The sequence below is a fragment of the Bombyx mori genome, chromosome 24 (genome assembly GCF_030269925.1).
Source record: "Bombyx mori chromosome 24, ASM3026992v2".
In the NCBI taxonomy this organism is placed as follows: Eukaryota; Metazoa; Arthropoda; class Insecta; order Lepidoptera; family Bombycidae; genus Bombyx; species Bombyx mori.
The window spans coordinates 2564893-2583165 of NC_085130.1; the positions used below are offsets into that span (position 1 = coordinate 2564893).

Sequence of the window (18273 nt, forward strand, 5' to 3'; positions counted from 1 at the left end):
CCGTTGACCTATTGTTCCCATTCATTACGCAGTAACTCAACCAATTCAAACACATCATACTTTCTAACGCCCACCTTATGTGCTGTTCTAAAATGTTCTCTAAATTAATTCAATTATGATTCACAGTCTCATGTACGGACCAGTTACGTGCAGAACTCCTTTAATGTAGTCCATTTTTGGAATACTTTTGGACAATTTACAAGCTTTTATTAGTATGGCCTATCCATAGTATCTATTCTATTTATATAACGATTGGAAGATTCCAACATAATTTTCACGGACTTCAAAGACATCCAGGATTAATATTGCACAACAGGATTTTGCACAAGTATCAACATAACCAAGATATGGATCACTTTAATTTCTAGTTCGGCTTCTCTGCTAAGCAAGTTATTTTATATTAACCATTTTACCTACTCGTGCTAATCAAAAACTAAGGATACGTGTTTATATTTTTCAACGGATACTTGAACTTACTTTCACATGTTTACTTTTGCCCAAGAAATTTAGTAATGTACCCGACCACCGTTCATAGCAATCTTCGAAGTTCGTGTCGCAAATCATAACAAACTTATCGTGTTTGGCGACAGCTATAATGACAGATGCCTGAATCTCGCTAACGACATTTTCAAGATATGTTTGCTTATCCACAATCCACCGAGCAATTTCACCGCCTAATGGAAGATCTCCACCTTCACAACACTGGCAATATCAACACTTACTCTATTCACTATGAAAACATTTACCAGCGAAGAATTCTTTTTTTTTTATTGCCTAGATAAGTGGACAAGCTCACAGCCCATCTGGTGTTACGTGGTTACCGGAGCCCATAGACATCTACAACGTTAATGGCGTCACCCACCTTGGGATATACGTTCTAAGGTATCAGTATAGTTACAACGGCTGCCCCACCCTTCAAACCGAAACGCATTACTGCTTCACGGCAGAAATAGGCAGGGTGGTGGTACCTACCCGTGCGGACTCAGAATACGTTCTACCACCAGTAATTACGCAAATTATAATTGTGCATATTAGATTTTTATTACACGATGTCATTCCATCACCGTAGAAGTCAATCGTGAACATTTGTTAAGTACGTATTTCATTAGAGAAATTATTAGAGAAATATTTTCACCAATTTTGTCACATATCCATTGAAGTTTGGAACATTAACGTCCATCTATATGTGCACCATAGTACTTGAATGAAACTTCGTCATATCTGTTCAGTTCTCACACATACGTAATAAAACTGAAACGATAGCACTTAGCATCTGCAGGCGATTCCCACATCGGCGAAGGCGGTTAGTTGCCTTCGATCGGCCACGTGTGTACCAGTATGTAGGTCAACGAGGCATAGTCTTCGACGTTTCAATTAATGATGTCCGTTACAGAATGCAGTTTATTTACTTATCTATCGGGAACATTTTTATAATTCACTACTTTTCTTCGGTTTTGGAACGAAGTTCCTTATGGGACGATGCGGAGGGGTATCCTAACCGGGAAAAAACGTCCGTAACGTAAGATTTTTATTAGTAATGCACACAGTGTACGACTTAACTTTGTAATAGCGTACAAAAAATAACATATTTTTTTATTATACATATATTTTTTATAAATCATTGTGAATAAAATAAAGTTGATAGATAACTTTGTGTTTTTTTTTTATTTATATCAATAAGAAAATCATAATAAAAAATGTATACCCGAATAATTATTTTTTTTATACCTCGAAGAGAACTTAAAATTAATATTTTTATAATAAGGAACTTCGTTCCTATGCGCTGTCCCACGACACCGCACATCTTTTTTTTCTAAGTCCATTTTGGATCCACTGTCGGTTATTTTAGGCATTCCAAAGATCAGTCATGGTTCTCGTCGAACCCGTCGAATGCGACGAAGGGTTCGTCGTGAAAATTAATCCACAGACATAGCCCACTGAATTTCTCATCAGATTTTCTCAGTGTGTCGCGATTCCGATTCTTTGGCAGATTCAGTGAAGCTCTTGCTAGGGCTAGTGTTAACAAAATCTCCTGGCTGAGCCTCGTGAGCTCGCCTACACCTTCTGTCAAGCTAGCATAACCCCTTGAGGTTACTGGCTAGTGGCTACTACTACTAATAATAAGGTAACTATACTGAGACCTTAGAACTTATATCTTAAGGTGGGTGGCGCATTTACGTTGTAGATGTAAATGGGTTCCAGTAACAACTTAACACCAGGTGGGCTGTGAGCTCGTCTACCCATCTAAGCAATAAAAAAAAGGTAGGCATAAAAAACCAAGATAAAAAAACAGTTTTGTATGTTTGTGTCTTGAATTCTTCGATAATGATTATTTTCAGTTTTTATTTTTATCTATACTAATATTATAAAGAGGAAAGATTTGTTTGTTTGTTTGTTTCGAATAGGCTCCGAAACTACTCTACCGATTTGAAAAATTATTTTTCCATTAGAAGCCGACATTGTCCCTGATGAACATAGGCTACTTTTTTTTTTTTTTTTTGTTTCATGTGTGTTTTAATATTTCCGAAGCGAAGCGAGGGCGGGTCGCTAGTATAATATAGTTTAGAGTATAGTTGATTCTATTTAAGACACTTACGTCTTATAATCAAATCAAATGAAGTCATGGGAATATTTTGAATATAAATCTGGTTAATATAAGAAACTTTCAAGGCAACCACACAACTTTAAAACTTAACCGTGGCCCCCTCATGCAGATTACATACGTACTTCAGGCTGAGTGGTCACTCACACACTCACAACGTTGACCTTGGTCTCCGAAATAGGATATCTCTATTTGTCGTGACGTGCAACCTCTTTGACAGGACATAAGACCTACAACGACTAGACACAGACTAAGACAGACACTTGACAAAAATAAAGAGAGAAATGGATTCAAAGATAAAGAGAGAAATGGAATAAGGGCAGACGTGACTAGTGGCAGGCACTACTTTCTTTGACTTCCTAAAAGATAGAAACGAATCAGAGGACACGGAATGAATTGACCATTCTCATATGTACATAAAATAGATGACAGAAGAACTAACCGACCGTTCACTATTAACTTAACTTTATAAAATAATCTTAAAAGTTAAAGGGGTTTTAATTAACTTTAAATTGTCCATAAATAGGCAACATCAATATAGTTGTGAACTATTTCCTTCTCTCTTCATAAAATGGATTTATTTTTTTCTACATTCTTTGCACCAAACACAAATCATAATGCATAATGTCACATGCGGCTACCTATTGAGCATAAATGCTTACTAGGTATACTCATCTATTATTTTACTCCAAAACAAGATTACGTACAAGTAATGAATTTTAGTTCAGGGGAGTTCAAGATTTTGTGTTATTTTGAAAAAATAGGAGCATTTTCTTTCTGGCATGAGCAATTCATAAATTAATAGTACTTAAATATTCTTATCAGTTATACAAAAAAAAAAATTGTCTTATATTATGTAACAATACTCTTTTCTTCTTCAAAGTTACGATTTGAATATTCAAGAAGCATTCCTGTCAATAATAAAATCTATCACAAACTTTTAAATTGTTATTCTCATCAGAATTATTTTTAATATACTATTCATATTTTAAATTATGATCGAATATCCAAAATAACATAAAATCTATAAACAGCATATGGAATAAAAAAGTTTAAGAGTCACTGGTGGCAATATTGCATTGCCGGTTCCAATTTCTTAAGAATTTGTAACAATATGATACTATATGATACTATTCTTAAATCAGCTAATATAACATATTTGTTACCAATTATTTACTTATTTTTTCAAAATAGGAGAGGTTTGCTGGAACAATGCATATTAATCATTTAAAAGGGCCTTTGTATATCATATAAATACTATTTCATTAATGTTCTTGTAATTTAATATTTTATATATGAAATAGTGAAAGAAATGATCTTTTTCATAGATTCATAGATATTTGTTGTTTTTTTTTATTGCTTAGATTGGTGGACAACTCACAGCCCACCCGGTGTTAAGCGGTTACTGGAGGCCCATAGACATCTACAATGTAAATGCGCCACCCACCTTGTGATATAAGTTCTAAGATCTCAAGTATAGTTACAACGGCTGCCCCACCCTTCAAACCGAAACGCATTACTGCTTCACTGTAGAAATAGGCAGGGTGGTGGTACCTACCCGCACGGACTCACAAGAGGTCCTACCACCAGGTTGCGTATCATCGAATATTCTACAAATACAATCTGACTTTTACAAATAGTTTGAAGTCATAAAATAAAAATAAATAAATAAAGTTCCAAGTTTGTACAAGCGGTTGATGTTTGAAAACTTTATATTGAAAATAAGTCTAATTAAAAAAATGTCCAACTATCAGGACTTCTTCTTCATTTCAACTACAATATTTATATTTTTAATTTGAATTCATGTGTAAGTTACAAATTAATAACTACACTATCTTATGATTTGTAAAACACACCTAACTTGTACAACAATACAAACAAACAAACAAAAAACGATCGTGATGTTAATTATGGTCACAAAAAAATTACTTTCTAAATTATTATCAATTACTGATAATTGTTATGGCATTCTTAATTTTTTTTTTAATTAAACAGGTCTTCTTTCGCGATCAAGTATTTTAACTTGCATTGAGGTCAACTACTTTGAAAGATTTTTCGCATTTTGCAATAAAAAACAAATAAGGCGAAACTGCTTTGCAGAAAACGACTTTGTCATCTTCTTATTTTTATTCGACACCTACTTTATGAGACAAAGACAATTATGTAAATTAAAGAAAAACTACTTACTGAACTCACCTTCTTTATCTCGGATTTGAATTTCGAATTTACAAAGTAGTTGTAATTTAAACACAAAAAAACATGTATGAAGATGACTAATATATCACACTATAAAATTAATGGTAATCACCGAAACCATATCACAGATTCGCACAACGCACACTGATTTTGTAATCAAAGTCAAATTATCAGTATAAGTAAAAAATTGCAATAAAAGTTTTCGGTTAAAAATTAAAACCTAAATAACACAACACAACAACCGACACACAACTTCGAACTGACAAATGACAATTGCTCTGATCCGATGACGTAAGCCTAACAGTGTTACCATTGTCATAGTTTAAAAATTGCGTGATATTTTAATTTTCATTATCAAAAAATGTTTTTTTTGCCGTTTGAAATTTTCTGTGTTTACAGCTCTTGTTAATACCATTGCTTAATTAATTTAATTCATCATTCGAAAACGAAAGTCTCAGATTACCCTGATATACTTTTCGTTATTTATTGCTGTGATGTTGTCCAGACACTTTTTGTCAGCTTCATTGTACCTATGCAAATGAGAGACAAATTATACCTTATTTAAATAAAAATATCGTAAGTTTTTGTCATATTTAAGATAATTCTATAAAGACGATTCATCATGATTTAAATCAGAATACAGAGTAGTTCCAATCTTGATTTGATCTAAAGATGAAAGCCACTGGAAAGTTTTTGATTGTAATTGGAACTCATCGTAGAACCTATAATGTGAACATATTTTCCTGGTGTAGGGGATACCGCCATCTGTCAGTTTGATTATTTGTTCATTGTTTACAAAAAGCTACTGCAAATACAACATGCATAGTTAATAAATTAGAATTACAGGTTTTAACGAGTACCACTAGAATTAAACCAAATACCGCTGTAAAATATTTAAAATAAAGCTTAAAAAGATGAAGGCAACGATTTGGCGATGCATATAGGTCAATTTATACCTATAAAACTCGTATTTAATAATCTTATTTTATTGTTAGATAAATACGAAAAAAACTTTAAAAACAATTTTTTTATTCGATTACACTGACGCTACTCCCGTTAACCATAGATACATGAAATCAAACGATTTTCTAATTAAAATTTAATGAACCTTGTACATACAATACCGAGACTTGATCTCAGAAAACATACGTTGGTAACATCGAACGACACACTAAAAAATCAAAACACAACTGTTCTATTGTTGTGTTTCTTTTCTAAGATTCTAAGTTGTTGTTAAACTTATAGGCTTTTACCTGATGGTAGAAACATGAGTACTAAAGTTACCTATATAAATTATTTTACTTTATTAATTTAGTGTTTCTACAAGTTTATACGCGCAATGAGCCATGTGTGATTAAGCAGTGTACCGTAAAATGGGGCGATTAGGGACAAATTCCAACTTTATGAGCAATTTTAAGGTAATTGTTGATGTATATAATGCTATATCAGGATCAAAATGATTGAGTCTTGGGGGCATCTTTGTTGTCTAATTTAAAATTATGCAACTAGCATTCCAGTTTAAGCAAAAAATGCAAAAATATGTGTAATCCCTATTTACCCAAAAATTGCGGTTAATTGGGACGAAATGAGAAATTTGCTAGGGTTGGCACTACTTTTATTTTTATATATAGTTTTAATTTATTTATTTATTTAGTTGCACCAACAAAGTGATCATCAATAAAAAAAATTAAAAAACTGACAAAAGTACATGGCAGACATCACCTCAATTATAGGTGCAATCGACAGTGCTGATATTTCTATCTGGGTTAAGAGATTAGGTGTGTCGGTTATTCCATGGATTAATCAGATGAATACCCCCACTCTGAACAAATATTAAATATTTTATTATGTATTACTTAGACATTTTTGTCCACCTTGAGATTTCATTGATCTTGTTACATGTCTCTGCAAAATCGACTTACTTATATTAAATTACTTATCTATTTCAAATAAAGACTTATTCCCAATTTCGCTTCGAATAAACCAGATATTTACCAACAAATTTAAAAAATATTGTTATAACTACATAGACAACCCTACAAACCTGTACCTATTTATACTTAGGTCGTTTCCATTTCACGTATTCTCATCCCAATTGACCCCTTTTTCGTTGTTATTTGTACCTAAGACGTCCCCAATATCCCCAAAAACAACAGATTTTTACATGTATTTTTATTTAATCAAATACATTAAAACCAATAACAACTGAGACTTACCTTTAATATATATGCTGGTTCAAACACTAAATAACGTTTATAAATCATAGTCGTCTTCTATTATTATCAAATAAATAAAAGAGAGCAAAGTTTCTAGCACTAAAATAATGACCACCACAGGAAGTTAATTTGAAACGCGATTTTTTATAAGTTAGCAGCTATTATCATGCGTATTCAGAGTTGTTTTGTGAACTTTCAACATTCTACTATTAAACTACAAAAAATGGAAGATTTTGCAACGAATATAAAACTAATATTGAGCGTCGAAAGATTTTCCCGGTTTTTTCCCGATTCGCCTGTCAATCCCTAATCGCCCCATTTTACCGGTACTTACTATCTGTGAAATTGCTTACGCGTGGCAATAATAAACAAAATCGACGGACGAGGGTACTCGGGTCCTTCTGAAAACGATTGATATTTGTAAATTCTCACCTTTCACAGTGAGTCACACACACAAATCGAAGTCTTGACTTAAAGTAAAAGAATCCAGACCATAAACATAAGTATGTAATAATTAAGGCTAGTTAAAAGGTCAAGATTTGGCTATTAAAAAAACTGTGTCTTGTGGTTTTATTAAGATTCCCATAATAATAAAATCCATAGTATAAAATATTTTCTAGAAAGCTGACAGAGTTTGTAATCCTAATCTTTGACTATCCACAGACTTGAATGAATTTAAAAAAATTATTAATTTGTTTAAAAACTATTAACCGCGAAATTATCAAACCAAATTTTTTTAATTAAATAACGGTTTAATCTAAAAGTTATGAATAACTCCTGATGGAAATACCGAGCAATATTTTATCAAGAAATAATTGCAAACTTTTCGAGGACAGAAATTCAAAAGGATTTAATTCCTTTTGGTGACAGTATTTCTTGAAAAACTTGCCGACAGCTACAAAAAATTTTTTGAATTAATTTTTTACAAATCTTACTGGTGGTAAGACCTCTTGTGAGTCCGCGCGGGTAGGTACCACCACCCTCCCTATTTCTGCCGTGATGTAATATGTAAAGCGTTTCGGTTTGAAGGGTGGGGCAGCCGTTGTAACTATACTGAGACCTTACATACAACTTATATCTCAAGGTGGGTGGCGCATTTACGTTGTAGATGTCTATGGGCTATGACAGTATTTTTTGAAAAACTTGTCGACAGCTACAAAAAATTTTTTGAATGTATTTTTTACAAATCTTACTGGTAGTAAGACCTCTTGTGAGTCCGCACGGGTAGGTTCCACCACCCTCCCTATTTCTGCCGTGATGTAGGAGGTAATGCGTTTCGGTTTGAAGGGTGGGGCAGCCGTTGTAACTATACTGAGACCTTACAACTTATATCTCAAGGTGTGTGGCGCATTTACGTTGTAGATGTCTATGGGCTCCAGTAACCACTTAACACCAGGTGGGCTGTGAGCTCGTCCACATATCTAGGCAATAAAAAAAAGCGAGGTCATAGAAAATTTTTGTTTACGGATGAGAAAATTTTTACAACTGAGCAACATTTTAATAAACAAAATGACCGTATTTATTGGTATTTATGCTCAAAGTTCTAAGGAAGCTTCCCAATTAGTCGACAGAGTGCAACGTGGGCACTATCCGACTGATGGTTTGGTGGGGTATTAACTATGAAGGAGTGACTGAGCCATACTTTTGTGAAAAAGGTATTAAAACATCGGCACAAGTATATCAAGATACCATTCTTGAGAAGGTAGTGAAGCCCCTTAACAACACCATGTTCAATAATCAAGAATGGTCCTTCCAGCAAGACTCGGCGCCAGGTCCTAAAGCTCGGTCTACGCAGTCTTGGTTGGAAACGAACGTTTCGGACTTCATCAGAGCTGAAGACTGGCCGTCGTCCAGTCCCGATCTTAATCCGCTGGATTATGATTTATGGTCAGTTTTAGAGAGGACGGCTTGCTCTAAACGCCATCATAATTTGGAGTCCCTAAAACAATCCGTACGATTGACAGTGAAAAATTTTCCCATGGAAAAAGTGCGTACTTCTATTGATAACTGGCCTCAACGTTTAAAGGACTGCATTGCAACTAATGGAGACCACTTCGAATAAGCTTTTTATACTTTAAATTGTTTTATATTTATGTATTAAACGAACACACTGTAAAAGTAATAATTTAAATGTTATTTGCAAGTTATTTTTAATTGTAACAGTAGGTATTTATGGCCAGACTAAGTATATGTATATAATCTGAATCTCGGAAACGGCTCCAATGATTTTCATAAAATTTAGTATACAGGGGATTTCGGGGGCGATAAATTGATCTAGCTACGATTTATTTTCAGAAAATGTTGTTTTATTCGTGTTTTCAATAATCAACTCTTCCCGGCATCTATTGGCGAATAATAATACTATTTTTCTTAATTGAGGGCAACTGACCGCTCTAAAGACACAACAAGATGGCGTTATCAAAAAAAAAACCATCAGGTCACCAAAAGGTCATTTTAGTTAATTATGTATTATTAAAGCATAAATATGAATAATAATTTACATTATAATAATAATTTATATTATTACAGTAATAATTTAATTAAGTATTGTAATTGTTGTGCAGTGACGATGTTGACGCCAACTATTGTTAGGCTGGATAAGTTTATATTAGTTGAAGGTAATTGTATAAAGTGAATTAGTGTCGGAGTCATGTGGAGATCACTGAAATGTGTATTGTGAATATTAAGCCATATTTTGTGAATTGTTTCGCAGTAATTACCTACATTCGTTTGTGTTCGATTAACATTGTTGATCGAAGGTTTGTGTAAAAGAAGTTGTAGTTGCTATAACCATCACAAAATGGCTAATGGTGTAAGAAGTAAGACGTGGCTGTTTGTGGTAAACAAGTAGTGCTGGAGTTTTATAGAATTGTGTTGTATTTTCATTGAGAAAGATCTTATGTGTGGCAAACCCTGGCGTAACGCCGATATATTATACATACCCGATCCTGTAGACCGAATGGTAAACAGTCGACGTCGCCCTAAACACGTCATTACGGATCCACCCGATCCATTAACGATGCTTTTAGGTACCACAAGCACCGGTCACCGTCCTCGCCGAACTCGTCGCTTGCGACGAAGGGCTCGACGAGCGAATTAACCCATAGACACAACCCATTGAGTTTCTCGCCGGATCTTCTCAGTGGGACGCGTTTCCGATCCGCTGGTAGATTCTGCGAAGCACTTAGGGCTAGTGTTAGCAACACTCCCGGTTAGAGCCCCGTGAGCTCACCTACACGTCAAGGAGAAGCTAAAATAGCCTCTCAAGGCTATCAGCATAGGTAAGAAAAAAAATGCATACCAGTCACTAGTTCCCATAGAACAGGGAATCCTAGGAGGCGGCTATAGAGGGGACCTCCATGGGTCTGGTGGTATCTAGCGGTTGCTCGTGTGTCTGGGTAAGAAATATTGTTAGAATATTAGTTTCCTATACATAGTTTTCTATTTCGTTGCTTAGATGGGGGAACGAGCTCACTGTCCACGTGGTGTTAAGTGCTTATGGGAGCCCATAGACATCATCGACGTAAATGTCGCGGCAGAAATAGGCAGGATGGTGGCACGTTCCCGTGCGGGCTCACCAGACGCCCTACCACCAGTAAGTATGTATATATGGAGTAAGCATGTATATGTGGTTAGCAGAATGCGATGTTTTTTTATTGCCCAGATGGGTGGACGAGCTCACAGCCCAGTTAAGTGGTTACTGGAGCCCATAAATATTTACAATGCAAATGCGCCACCCACCTTGAGATATAAGTTCTAAGGTCTCAGTATAGTTACAACGGCTGCCCCACCCTTCAAGCCGAAACGCGTTACTGCGTCACGGCAGAAATAATTTGTCTTCATAATTATTAAAATCAAATAGATTACATACATATCCGAAGTCTTATATCACTACATAGTATAAAACAAAGTCGCTTTCTCTGTCCCTATATCCCTGTGTATGCTTAAATCTTTAAAACTACGCGACTATTAAAGGATCCTCAGGGTGGCGGCGACAATTGAGATATTTTAAGCCTTCGTCAAACAGAACGCGTAATTAGCGCCGCGTACTTAACGTCGCGCTCTTTTCATGTCACACCAATTGACTAGATCCTTGACGCAACGCATTCGCCAAATCATACTTAGTGCCTTTCGATAGCAGTGTGAAAATTTAAAAGTATTAAGAAATAGTGGAAGGACTGGCAAACGATCGGCAAGGACAGAGATCAGTGGAAAGGACTGGAGGAGGCCTTCACCCGAGATGAGGAGTCCATATCCAATAACAAAAATTAACTCGTACTAACATTTAGACAATAAGCATTAATAACTAACTAAACACTAACAAATAAATACCACATTTCAAATGAAAGAAGTGCAGGATAAGGAAATACAGGCTTTTTTTATTTTTATTTATTTTATAAGAAATCGAGTGATTCAGATGTGGCAATGTATAAGCACGGGTATTTTCTAACTATTTATATCATTTTTTCGGGCATTATCTAGTATTTTAATACAAATTCACTCGGACGCCAAAATGAAACTGTTTAAAAAATTACAACGCCTGACGTCAAAGCGTCCTAACGCCGCGACAGAGCGCTGCGCACTTATAGCGCTGGGGCTCTGTTTGACGGTATGTTACCATAGTAGTACAACACATCTCGGCGTCATAGCGCGGCGTCAGTTTAGCGCTCTGACGCGCTGATATGCAACAGCTGGTATTTGTACAATCATCTTGACCCATTTTAATACAAACTTAGTTGGTAATATTAAACATTGTTTATCTTAATTATTCTGCTGAATATTTACGTACAATTATTATTTAATAATATTGAATTATGTAACATAAATAACCTTAAGGTCTATCGAGCCGGAGAGATAACAAAAAAATAATATTCAACTGATATTACTTACAAAACGTAATGCGCGACGCGAAAGAAAAATAATATCAATTTCATAAATGAAAATAAAAACCAAACTGGTATAATAGTAAGAGGTGTTTCGTAATGATAATATTTTGTAATACCCAATAGCTTTTAAATTGTTTTAAGTATTTTCTTCGATTTCCGCGAGTTTTAACGACGAGAAAGACATTAGAAACATTGTTAATATAATTTTAATACTCTGAATATTTTCATCGCGAAGACAAAAAGCCAAGTTCAACAAATAGCTCTAGACCTTAGGATGCACTTAGTTCTTTCAGTGTGAGAAATAAACGTTTTGAAACAGACAATAATAGAAACTAGAGGTCCCGCAGTAGTCGAAATTCGACTATAATTAATTGGAATTGTAAGTTTGTACACTATTATGATTGTATTTTATACTTCTATAATCACAAATTTCGCCAAGAATACACTATAAAAATATTAACAAAGACAAACAATATTTAATCTACATTCTCAATTTGACAACAGACGTCAAGAACAAAAGTTTGACAATAAATAGTATGCATGCGTGTGTGCGTCAAATACATGGTATGTAGTGTGTGTGATGTTTTATTTATTGATTTAATGTATCTTTTATGCACTATTTAAAAAGAATATTAGCATTGTGCACTTCTTCTCTTTATTCTCTATAAGTGTGGAAAATTTCATACTCCTCCGTCCGCGCAATTTTCGTAAAAAGGGATACAAAGTTTTTGCTTCACGTATTAATATATAGATAGTTATGATAGAAAACTTCATGGTAATTGGTACAATGTTCAATTGTCATCGACACAACAACTGAATTGTAACTGAAACTTCGGGAATAATGTGATGATAATAAAAATAGGAGATGAGTCTGTCTCTCTCCACTGGATGCAGGCCTCTCCCGTAGTCCGCCACGATGAATGGTCCTCCGCCTCCCGCATCCAATCTTCTCCAGCATATCGTCGCAAGATATCGGATCGCGCCGGGGGATTCTTAGCACCCCTGTCTTATTACAGTAGCCGCCGGCATAACCAGGAATAGCGTGACTGCCCGGGACTGGGGGCCGTTCATTTTGTGCTTTGTCCATTCGTATGTCGTATCGCTCTTGTCAGAGTGGTCGTGGTCGTCATCCAGCATCATTGCTGTGGGCAGATGTTAGGCGTCTCACGAGCAATCGCCGCTCCTCCCGATTTGTGGTGAGCCTGGTACACTCATGCAAACAGCCGCCAACCGCCGGCTTGACCTGGTCGGTCCATCGCATGGTCAACCTTCCACGCGGTCTGGTGCCTTCTACTTTGCCCTGGACGACAAGGCGCTCTATGGAGTCATTTCCTCGCCGGGAGACAGGTTCAAAAAATGACAGTATGCGTCCATGCACGAGCGCTAAAAGACGCTGCTTAATACTTGTTACGTATTTGTCCATTAGGAGGTTTAATAGCCTTCAATAGCCAGCCTCACTTGTCCAAAGTGGACCCTGCCAGCTAACAGACGAGGCCATGGCGACCGACAGATGGCGCTATTCATCATCATAGTGGTTTAGTCTTGGCGGAGCAGTCGTGGTCATGTGGAATCTTTGTTTGGCTATGAATGGCTTGGAAAACCTTGACAGCTGTTCTCCATACATCGCGAACTGAGGAATTAAGGGTTTTCATCTGATCAGTCCAGCATACGGGGTTTCGTCCATGAGATCTTTTACTATTGACCCTACCCTGAGCAGCAAGTTTCTCGATAGACTCTGCTGCCCATCGCAATGCGTAGATATATAACTTACTAGCCGTACTCGCCCGTTTCGCTGGGCATTTGAAATTAACGTTATTATTTATTGTCATTATTATTAGGGAGTCCAACACTCATATGAATATTAGCCTATAAATTAAGTACATGTATTTTCTACACGGATACCAAGTTTCAAGTCTATCGGATGCATGGTTCAGTAGTTATAACGGAACATCCGTAAAAACCACTGTAGATTTATATACATATTAGTATAGATATAGTATTTTTTTTTTATATAGCGGTATAACCATCCATAATAAGTTATGTCCTTAAATAAGAACACACCAGGACATGGGCGGCAACACGCCCTGAGTAAAGAACATGGTACTACGGTCACCGACCGACCTGCCAAGTCTGCTGTCTACTGGCATAATCCTCCTAATGGACCAAGCTTAAGCTACTAAAGTACATTTAAATAATGATGAAATATTCTAGGAATTCATTAGAATCTTCCAATGCTTATTCAGATAGCAAATGTAGCATTCATTTTAAATTATATTACATTTTTTTTCTAAAATAAGCTTATCGGGTGACCTCAACTTCCCAATTAATTAACAGCAATTCTTGAAAACACTATTCGAACAATAAGTATATCGTTTTCTGCAAATCGAGGTAACATTAAGTGGTTAGGTTGTGGCCGGCACATGTAACCACCGTTCCGCTTATTTCTACCCTTTTTTTTCTTCCTGCCTTATCGCTGGTGGCCTCGGAAGGGTATATCAGCTTCGCTGTTATGGGAGGCGAACTCATGGGACTCTGCCTGAGAGAGCTTGCTAACACTAGCCCTAGCAAGGGCAGTGCTACGTTGAATCTACCACCGGATCGGAATCGCGACCCACTGAGAAGATCCGACGAGGGATTCAGTGGGTTCCGTGAAGTTCTGTCAATACATAATCGGTTCTGGCGCGATGCAATCTTCTACTTGAAAGACAGGACAGCCTCAAGCTTGCGGTAACACATATAACACTGGCCATGCAGATTTTATTGTTTAACGCCAATCTAATACACGTAAAAATCCAACCGATACCATTTGACACCCGTGCCTACGAAGGTAATACGGAAACCAGAAGGTAACGCCCTCTAACATAATACGTGTGGCATGTGTGACAATATAAAATTACCGCCAAAAAGAAAAAGATAACCGCGTGATAACGTCGTTTTCAAATAAATCACTACATTGTGTTAAACAAAGTCGCTTTCTCTGTCCCTATATCTGTCTGTCCCTATGTATGCTTAAATCTTTAAAACTACGCAACGGATTTTGATGCGGTTTTTTTTAATAGATAGAGTGGTTGAAGAGGAAGCTAGCCCACTGAGTTTCTCGCCGGATCTTCTCAGTGGGTCGCGTTTCCGATCCGGTGGTAGATTCTGCGAAGCACTGCTCTTGCTAGGGTCAGTGTTAGCAACTCTCCGGTTGAGCCCCGCGAGCTCACCTACAAACGTTAGGGCGAAGCTGAAATAGCCTCTCAAGACTATCAGCATAGGTAGGAAAAAAAAAGGAAGGTTTATATGTATAATAACATCCATTAAATAGTGGAGAAATCAATAATAAATTACAGTTTCCGAAGCGAAGCGAGGGCGGGTCGCTTGTTAAAATAAGCTTCAAATAAGTTTTATCAGAAATCTCCAAACGCTTGAAGGACACGTGATGCTAAGGCTGGCTGGTACTTTGCACAGAAAGTGAGTCTGGCTGTCCAAAGAGGTAACGTAGCCAGTATCTTGGGAACTGCCTACTTCAGGCGCATTGGAAGATTTGTTCTATTGTGTGAATTTATTTATGTGAAACTAGCTTTTGCCCGCGACTTCGTTCGCGTGGAATAGTTCACAAATAATGCTTTGTTTTAGAACAAATTTGGTTAGCATAAAAAACGTTATTGCGAGCCAACCTTAACATACAGACGTATACTGTCGCGAACTTTTTTTTAGATCTTTTAAAGGGGAACAATTCTGTCATACATTATTTTAGCGAAACTCTAACCGTTTCTGCAGCGCACGCAGCGGAAGCTCTCAAAAGGGAAAAAATCCCGATTTTGAAACATTCTTTATTGGTGCTCCGCTTGTATTGGTCTTAGCGTGATGTTATTTGGAACCTTTGTTGATATTGTACACGAAACTCAATTCCGACCTTAAGTTCTGTTCTTTAGCGACAGAATTAGTTGTTTATTAGCTTTTTACTAGCTTTTGCCCGCGACTCTGTCCGCGTGGAACAGTTACTTTGCCATAACGTTAAATTTTACCCCCCACTTCATTTACGTAGAAAGTGAAAATATTTTTGAATTATAGAATGTTAAGGAGCTATTTAAACCTCTATTTTGAAACATTCTTTATTGGTGTTCCGCCTGCATTGGTCTTAGCGTGATGTTAGGTATATAGCCTTCCTCGATAAATGGGCTATCTAAGACTGAAAGAATTTTTCAAATCGGACCAGTAGTTCCTGAGATTAGCGCGATCAAACAAACAAACAAACTCTTCGGCTTTATAATATTAGTATAGATCGTTTTGATTTGTTATTTTTATTAATAAAGGATAAAATAATAAATTTTATTGTGCAATTTACAACACGTACCTAATACCAACGAAGATGACTTTGAATGAACGTCTTACGCCATGTGGAGGCTAAAATTAATTGTATAGCATAGCGATTAATAATAAATTAAATACCTACTTCGTAAATATCCTTTAGTCTTGCGTCTGCGAATGCGGGCTTTGCGCAAACCGCTTTGTGCTTCGCTATCACGTCCTCTTCTGGGAATTGTCGACTACAAGTCCCCGTTTTACGAGGAAAAATGGTGAACAAGTCAGTGTGTGGTCCCTTCTTAAACTCATAATTCTCTTGTAATATTGAACTATCTTTTAGTTGAATATTTTTCAGTCATTCAGTTTTTTCAGTCTCAGATAGTTTTCAGTTTTAGATAGCCCATTTATCGAGGAAGGCTTATAGGCTATATAACATCACGCTAAGACTAAGACAAGCGGAGCACCAATAAATAATGTTTCAAAATCGTTTTTTTTTCCCTTTTGAGAGCTTCCGCAGCGTGTGCTGCAGAACTGGTTAAAGTTTCGCTAAAATAATGTATGACAGAATTGTTCCCCTTTAAAAGATCTAAAAAAAAGTCCGCGACAGTACATGTCTGTATGTTAAGGTTGGCTCACTATAACGTTATCTCTTTTCTATTGACCCCACTCGGAGACTCACCCCAGAGAGTTCTCCACTTCAGACACAAGTTTAGATAGTCTCTCTTTCACCACGCTCCGAGAGACTCTGATGGCCGATATATCACACATCCCCCATACTGTCATTCGCATAGCAATGCATGCCATCAACAGGGGCAAGAGAAGGGTTTGGTTCGTCTTCTGGTAACAATGGGCAAACACCACGCCCAATAGGTACACCCACTTTCCCAACATAAACAGAATTTTTTTTACTAAATTAGGCATTTTAGTGAATTAGCATCGGGCCCTTATTCCGTGTCATGTAAATAAAAAAACAGGGCATTTCCCTCGCGTTACGTAACACAGTTATGTAACGGCACGTCGTTATCTAACTTTTTAAATGACGATTGTCGTGGCGTGCAACCTCTTTGACAGGACTTAACACCTACAACGACTAGACATAGACACAGACTAAGACAGACACTTAACAAGAATTCACGGGGCGCTTAAAACCAACCCCTCTGCACTGGCTTCCGGCTCTGAGCAGCATTGCCCCACCCCACTTTCGCCGCACCCACCACTTATAAGCAGAGATAGAAAAGGCGCTTAGACGACCCGAGCTGCCTATCAACAGGAACCTAGCCAGCTTCAAACCGACGAGATTGAAGTCACGAAACCCACCGGCATTACAGGCACACCAAACCTACTCCAATTGGAACACAAACGAGGCCTGGGTTAAAGAGTGGGTAGCCAGATGTATCCCACCTGAACTGTTCGAGCTAAATCCACACTCCCGCCCACCTGGTTTCAAAGAAAAACGCCCAATCTGGTGCATGCTTAACCTCCTGAGAACGGGAGTTGGTCACTGTATTCAACTACGGAAGAAATGGGGCTGGACGGAAAACGAAAGCTGTGAATGCGGATGCCCAGAGCAAACTGTACGCCACATTGTCATGGAATGCCCACTAACGAAATTCGCAGGCCAAGTGGAAGATCTCAAAAATGTAACGGAAGAAGCTATCGATTATTTCATAGACTGTAAATTTAAATTATAACCACGCAGTGTAAACGAATGTCATACGATAAATAAATAAATAAATAATAAGAATTCAAAAATAAAGAGAGAAATGAAACGAGGGCGGACGTGACTAGCGACAGGCAGTATTTATTTTGACTTCCTAAAAGACGGACACGAACCAGACGATAAGAAACGAATTGAGCGTTCTCATATCGTTTTTTCGTATTAAAAGTGTACAATTTCCAAAAATATTCGAAATTGAATTAATATGCGGAATCATTTGGTATCACCAGTATTTTTCTCATAAATACTGTCAAAAGTTTCAATTGTAACATTATTTTTTTTATTTTATTTTAATGCTTAGGTGGGGGGCCGAGCTCACAGCCCACCTGGTGGTAAGTGGTTACTGGAGCCCATAGACATCTA

At 36.9% G+C, this 18273-nt stretch overlaps 1 protein-coding gene across 2 annotated transcripts in view; it reads right to left on the minus strand.

Annotated features, from left to right (window-relative positions):
- The window catches only part of LOC101746092 (pleckstrin homology-like domain family B member 1), a 120909-nt gene extending 115806 nt beyond the window's left edge, over window positions 1–5103 (minus strand). The window contains exon 1 of one of the 2 annotated variants that reach the window (XM_062675596.1): window positions 4799–5103. The gene's annotated coding sequence lies outside the window, so the exon portion shown is untranslated. Of the gene's footprint in view, window positions 1–4789 lie in introns of both variants that reach the window. The other variant, XM_021346370.3, reaches the window with a different exon arrangement.
- Between the last annotated feature and the right edge of the window lie 13170 nt (window positions 5104–18273).